We start from the raw sequence: 7,929 nt of genomic DNA on the forward strand, positions 1-7,929 counted from the left end.
TAGATAGATAGATAGATAGATAGATAGATAGATAGATAGATAGATAGATAGACAGACAGATAGATAGATAGATAGACAGACAGACAGAACACAGATAGATAGATAGATAAAAAAAAATGTTTATCTTTTTGTAAATGTGTACTAAGCTTTGGCAATATTGTATAATTTACAATCATGCCAATAAAGCAATTTTGAATTTGAATTTAGATAGATAGATAGATAGATAGATAGATAGATAGATAGATAGATAGATAGATAGATAGATAGATAGATAATTACTACATAGCTTACAGTGATTAATAATAATTACATAATTAATATGAGGTAAAAAAAAATGCATATATGTATAGGAATGTATAATATTATTACATTTGAATCATTAGTACTATTAATGCAGTTGATTATTACTATTAGTAATAATAACAACTTGAAAACCGTAAAAGAAATGAAGACCAGAAATATACAGATTACCTTAAACATTCATGCACAATTTTACATTTTAATGTTCAAAAATAAATTTAATGTCCACATTATTTGACAACGGTGCATGTATAAACACCCAGACATCAATATCCTTGTGCATCTACAGTTATCTCCTTAACACACTCCATCAGCAGTGAGAGATTTACAGCTGTACTAACAGGGTGCAAGCAGACACCCACCTGCTGCAAACCGGGCCTCCTGCTCGCCCTCGCTGAGATGGGAGTAGGAGTTAAAGTGGGACTGCAGTGTAGCAGACGGAGGGTCTAAGGGCTTAGACCAGCCCTTCCACTCAATCAGATGAGCCACCCGACCCTGAGCCATGGCCGTGGGTTTGGTCACGTGATCTTTCACCACCTGTGAGATGCCTGGTAGGGAAAACACAGGGATTGTTAAAGACTGATTAACATGCATAAATGCTTATGATGATGCAACAGGTGTTTAAATACTTACCATTAAATGATGATCTGGCCAGAGCTGCAATTTCCTGGATGCTAAGGGCTTTTCTTGACTTGGGGAGCATATCAATAGGGTCATCAACCTGAGGAAGCAAGTTCAAAGACAAAATGTTCTCTTTTTGCACTGTGTAGATATTTCAATATACCTTCATAGGAAGAAGCTGTTTAAAATAATTGAGTCATGTTTTTTATCAAACACTTATGCACAAATGATGAAACTCTGCATACGCAAGTTTAAACATATGATAAACATATGGATGGATTACTTACAATTTGTAGTCTGTTATGGATTACAAATTACATTATCAAATTTGTAGTCAGTAATGTAATATTAACTTTAAATCTCAGGGGGACTTCAAGTAAATATTTTAGGTCAAATCATGGGTTTGACAAACAAAAAAGTTTGGGAATCCCTGCATAACATGAACAAACATGAATAAACATGAAAACGGCAACTGCAATGACACGGTCAACATTTTTCCAGGTTGAAATATTTTTTGTCAGTTATATACTGGCAGGAACTTTCATAATTATTCATCTCATATTTGACTAGTCCCCAAAATGAGCATCATGGATCGCAAATTACGTCACATTACATTTGCAAGGCCAATCTATATTGAGAATATGCAAAAGCTAAACAATATGACAAAGTCGAATTTTTTAGAAAGTACAATTTAAAAGAGAAAAAAGAAGAATTAGGAAGAATCAATAAATTAGGAATAATTTACCGCCATTGTGTGAATAATACGTAACCATGTAGTCCATAGTAACTGTAATCTGATTATGAGCATTTTAAATATATAATCTAATAACAAGTACTACATTTTTGGAATCTGACTACATAATCCAGATTACATACCCAGTTACTACCCAGCACTTTGCGTGTGTGTTTATGTGTGTGCATGTTTATGTGGTTTATGAGGACACAAATTTGTATAATAACATGGGTATGACATAGGTATTACAACGAGAAGGTGATTTATGAGGACATTTTCAGTGTCCCCGTAATTCAAAAGGCTTATAAATAATTCAGAACAAGTTTTTTTGAAAATCTAAAAATGCAGAACGTTTCCTGTGAGGGGTAGGTTTAGGGGTAGGGTTGGTGTAGGGCAATAGAAAATACGGTTTGTACAGTATAAAAACCATTACGCCTATGGAGAGTTCCCATAAACCATAAAAACAAACGTGTGTGTGTGTGTGTATTAATATATTTCAGTGGGTGATAAAATTCATTACATATCATATAGATCCTTCTACAAAATGTTATCCACACATCCACACATTTACTATCCAAGTATTGCCTGTAGCCTGCCTAAATACCCACTGTGGTATGTGAGGCCCTCCTTGGAAGTCACTGACAAGGAATTAATGGCCAATCACCAATTCGTTTTCTTACCTTATGATATCCCCTGACACATTTCTCTTGCTGTATGAATGGACGCAGTATTAATATATTTCAGTGGGTGATAAAATTCATTACATATCATATAGATCCTTCTACAAAATGTTATCCACACATCCACGCATTTACTATCCAAGTATTGCCTGTAGCCTGCCTAAATACCCACTGTGGTATGTGAGGCCCTCCTTGGAAGTCACTGACAAGGAATTAATGGCCAATCACCAATTCGTTTTCTTACCTTATGATATCCCCTGACACATTTCTCTTGCTGTATGAATGGACGCATCACAAACATGATTTTTCCAGTCAAGACACAAGTACCAAACTACAAGAGCTGCACATGAAACTACAGGCTGTAAAGCCGATGCTGACTCAAGCTCCACCTCAGAAACAGATGCCAAATCCAGAATTAACCCTTTGACAATTCACTTACACTCATCCAAGTTGAAGCATATGTTAGTTGCATGGTCTGCTCAAATGGTTCTGTGAGAGATCAGCCACACTGCAGCATTAATCAAAGCAGCTTATGGCTCAGACATATTTGGCCAATCAAGCCTCTTCCTGTGGCTTGTTAATTTGCAAACAGCATTCACGGCCATGTCAGATAATATTAGCCCTCAGCCCTCAAGATGATAATAAAAAGTCTGGCCACAGCTGGGGGCTAATGACCTCTGGCATTTGACATTACATGATGGAAATCTGAATTGACAAGTGACATCCATCAGTTTAAAAAGAGAATTAACATGTTCAATGAGTGATGAGGTGACTATTTGTAGTCCTTGTACTGCAAAGCTTTCAGAAACACAGATCCAGTTTCTATTTTCATATAATAATTTGAGGTGAAGTATTCGTAAACCACCAAAACAAAAGTAGGCCACTGTGTCATACATAACATGCAGCATAACAGCAGCATAACAGTGTAACAGACAGACAGAACACAGATAGATAGATAGATAGATAGATTGCCTCTAAAGCCCATAAGAAAAAGCTGCTACTGAAGAAGATTGCCGAGGCACCAGCTGCCTGCCATGTTTCAGTGCTGCATGTGGGTCAAATATTTCTGATTTCGTGATTTGGGGTTAGCCGTCATAGCAGCGAGAGCCAGACATGGGCCATGTTGATCGTAATGAGGTCAATTAAGCCCAAACCAGAAGATTCTGGCTTAATTTACTTCATTAACCTGGTATTATATGCTAATACCATGGTACTTTGATATGGTAATGATTCAGTACCATGGTACTGAATAACACACACCCTGTTCATCACTCTATTCAGCTGATGAAGAGCTGCAGAACAATTAGAAATACAATTTCCAGACACACCTTAAGAATATTTTTTTCCACTGACATTGGTCTGTATGTCCAAATGTTAAAAAAAATTACTGGTTTATGCTGGTCCTTTGCTGGTTTAAACTGGTCCTTTGCTCGTTTATGCTGGTCCTTTGCTGGTTTAAACTGGTCCTTTGCTCGTTTATGCTGGTCCTTTGCTGGTTTAAACTGGTCCTTTGCTCGTTTATGCTGGTCCTTTGCTGGTTTAAACTGGTCCTTTGCTCGTTTATGCTGGTCCTTTGCTGGTTTAAACTGGTCCTTTGCTGGTTTATGCTGGTCCTTTGCTGGTTTAAACTGGTCCTTTGCTGGTGAGAGAGCCACTCTGAACTGCACAAACACATGTCTTATCATGTTTCGCTAACTTACAGCAGTGGCAACATGAACTATGTATCATTTGAAGGTTTAGATTCCGTCACGGTTCTTCTCCACCGGAGCTGCTCTCTTTGCAGAGTCAAACGCTTCACTGTCCACTGATTGCTGCCGCCATCTTTGATATTGATTCTCATTGCACGTTCATTCAATCACGATTTGAGATGCTACTTTAGGTTATTTTGTGAATGGTATACATATATATATATATAGTCCCAATAGTTAAGTGTTAGTTTGAGCTTTTCTGGTATCTATCCTAGTAACACTGATTCCTTTTTTTATTTGACATACAGCTAGTCAGAATGGTTATATTATAGGTCAATTAAAAAATCTTCACATAAAAATAAGTCACTATTAAAAATCGGAAAAGATATTAGTGTATATTAGGTAATTTAGTTAATACAAGGAGAATTTCTACTACCAAATAAACAATGTGTAAAATGGTAAAACACAAATAGATATTAAAAACTGGAATACATACTAGTAGCTGACATAAAATAAAATGGCACTTTGTACACTAGGCTGTATTACAGAAGTGTCCTATGTTTATTCTTGATTTAAGATTTTAAAAAGTTGAATTTCCTAAGTGAAATTATCATGGTTACTAAACAGATAGGATAGGTTTAAATTAGAACATTCTGGCAATACAGACTAGTAGTAAACAAATTAGTAACTAACCTCATAGATACCAAAAATAATTGTTAGCTTAATAAAATACTAGTCACTATTGGATTACCTACTGGTAATTAAAAAGTAATAAAAATAATAAACTACCAACAGAAAAACTAGTTTAAAGAATAAATGTATAACCAGCTTGCCATACTTGGATGTTTCTTCAATACATTTTTATTCCCTGGGTTAAGAATGTGTCATCTGCTCACTTCTAATGTAGTCAGTAGCACCTTAGATAATTCAATCAAAAACATGTTATTCATCCCATGGACACTGCTGCATAGTAATACGCTTATAAGGCTAAATACATTCTGAATAAATGGTTGCCTTTATATCTAGTGTTTTATCGTGCATGGATGGATCATAGGTTTTGTCTTCTCAGACAGCCAATGATGCATCAATTTAAACCTCAGCACTGTTGCTTTTACCCAGCACATTCAGAGGAAAATAAATATTTAATTCAGCAGCAGTCAGAAGCCATAACTGCAGCTGTGCATGTGATACATGGAAAAAGTGTAATAAGCTAGTTCTGTCTCAAGGGTGGGTTGTGGTTTAAAATAACTCGTTAGAGGATCTGTCTACCTTCTGTGACTAGGTTGTCTCTACTGACAATTTGTCCTTAAGCACACATTGAAAATTGCTTGAAGATAAATATATATTCATATGTAGTTCCTTATGTGGACAATGCCTTTAAAAAGCAAACCTATTTCAGCAAAAACCCAATAAACTTTTTCATCATCTATTGCTTACTCTATTAGCAAATATGCACATTTTCATTACGTAGACAAAGTCCACATCCTGCAATAATAGGAGTTCATACTTTGCCATATATTATGCTATAAATACAAGTTGTCAGTGGGGGACAATTTAATCAACTTATTGCCAGGATTTTTGTACAGCATTTGAAAAATCAACATTAAATTCTCTAATAAAAACCTTGGTGTCATGACCTTGAGCAAAAAGCTCATAATGAACTGTGAGCCCTGCCTTAAGCATATCTATCTTGAAATATTAAAATTCAGTCCCAAGTTCCCAACACAATTAACACTTTCACGGTCTGATAGAATTCTTAAATTCTTATTTAACTTAAAAGCACCTTTTTAAAAAGGCACTAATTTCATGGAATGATCTATAAATATTAGTAGCACACACCTAGTGTATAGCAGATTATAAATCAGCATAAACGTCAATTTATTTTCAAGTTAGCTACTTTTTTTCTCTACACATGCCGTTTATCTGAAAAAACGGTTTTCTTCCCATGTTTCCAATCCAGATCATCTTTACATTTAATACTAAAACTAAAAACTTTGAAAAACGAAGCAGTTCCCAGCAATCTGTACTTTTCCTTAGTCCAAAAAAACTAACAAAAAACAGCTCAAATTAAGCATTTGTGCAAAGCCCTGTCACATAGGTTTGAACAATCTGTTCAGCAGGCCCTCTGTTGGCGGACAGACTCATTGTAGCACCAAAGTTGAATTTAGCCAAAGGGAAAACATACTGCACCTTTTCCACTCTGAAAACACCACAACGTGCTTACGCAGAAAAAAAAATAAATAAATACTGACCAGAGATTCCAAATCCCTCAAACACACTCCACTTCGCAACTTGATAAGCTTTTATTATTTGCAATGTTTCATCTCTCCAACGTTTTCCAGTTTGATGCGAAAGCATTTAATTCCTTAAATAATAGAGCGCAAAAAATATTTACACATTTTTTTCAATAAAACTAATCAATGGATCATTGTAAGCACCTCTTACCATCTAACAAATCTTAAATACAGGGAAACTGCCATTTTTTGTTGGAAAAAAATAAATGGCATTACATCAGATTTTTAAACTTTTAATTTCTGAAAATAAACCAAAAAAAAACAACATTTTCATATGTACAGAACGCTCCTGAAATGTGTTTCCACTTTGCAAGTAGAAAAGGCTTTAGGATCATTACTGTCATTTCATCAAAAGAGCGCAAAAAATATTTACACATTTTTTTCAATAAAACTAATCAATGGATCATTGTAAGCACCTCTTACCATCTAACAAATCTTAAATACAGGGAAACTGCCATTTTTTTGTTGGAAAAAAATAAATGGCATTACATCAGATTTTTAAACTTTTAATTTCTGAAAATAAACCAAAAAAAAACAACATTTTCATATGTACAGAACGCTCCTGAAATGTGTTTCCACTTTGCAAGTAGAAAAGGCTTTAGGATCATTACTGTCATTTCATCAAGTTGATTTTTCTATATGCTTCAAGTTTGAATGATTTCTCTTAAAATTTCCACCGCAGGCTTGCTCGAGTGGGGCTTCCACAAAGACCCCCATCAGTTCTTCAAGAGAGGTAAGAGGTAAGATGCAAAAGTGTGGGGTAGGAAGCAGGACAAGGATGGCTTAGTAGGAAGCATGTTGGATCCCCTCCTCATCCAGCAGCACCAAGGTCAAAAAGGTCAAAGTCCATCCATGACCATCATCCCGAAGTTCAACAGGTCCACCCCTTATTAAAGGATACAGGAAGCAAAAAAGGGCGAAATACAAACGCTACTCAAATTTCATTCGTCACTTAGAGAATTCCTCGAATACTACGCTCATGTATCAGTCTTTGTGGATTTAAAAACGATTCCTCTCACACACACGAAAGAAAACGCCTGTAAGAGCTCTGCGTTTGATCCGACATTACAAACCTAAAGGACATGATCGCCATCACACCCTCTACACAATATATATGACACCATGTCTGGTTTGTCATATACCACGTTGCATATAAATCTATATTAACATGTAAGAGCAGCGTTGGTTTGTACTTTTTTCCCCCATGAATTTCTCATTAAAAATAAATGACGATGAATTGGTAACACGTTCATGCAGTCCTGCAGATTTTTTTTTTGATTTTTTTTTTGTAATTTTATTGTTTTTGGTGGACACTAGAAATGTCTTGATTCCTTAAGGATCATGTGACACTGAAGACTGGAGTAATGATGCTGAAAATTCAGCTTTTGTCACAAGAATAAATTAATCAAATTAAAATGTCATTTATTTAAAAAAAAAAAAAAGTTATTTTAAATTATAATATTTCACAATATTACCGTTTTTACTGAATTGTATCAATTAAACGCAGTCTTGGTGAGAAACCTTACCGACCCCAAACTTTAGAAGATCAGTATTAATCCAACAAAAAATTTATTTCATGCATAATTTATAAAACTCAACCCCCCCCCCCCCCC

General features: G+C 35.3%; 1 protein-coding gene across 1 annotated transcript in view; it reads right to left on the reverse strand.

The window, feature by feature from the left end:
- Positions 1 to 7,929, reverse strand: part of LOC107553257 (eukaryotic translation initiation factor 4 gamma 1-like) — a gene marked incomplete at its 3' end in the record, with an annotated part of 49,426 nt that overhangs the window by 6,131 nt on the left and 35,366 nt on the right. The window lies entirely within an intron of this gene.

The sequence above is a fragment of the Sinocyclocheilus grahami genome, unplaced genomic scaffold (assembly GCF_001515645.1).
Source record: "Sinocyclocheilus grahami isolate Dianchi unplaced genomic scaffold, SAMN03320097.WGS_v1.1 scaffold467.1, whole genome shotgun sequence".
Lineage (NCBI taxonomy): Eukaryota > Metazoa > Chordata > Actinopteri > Cypriniformes > Cyprinidae > Sinocyclocheilus > Sinocyclocheilus grahami.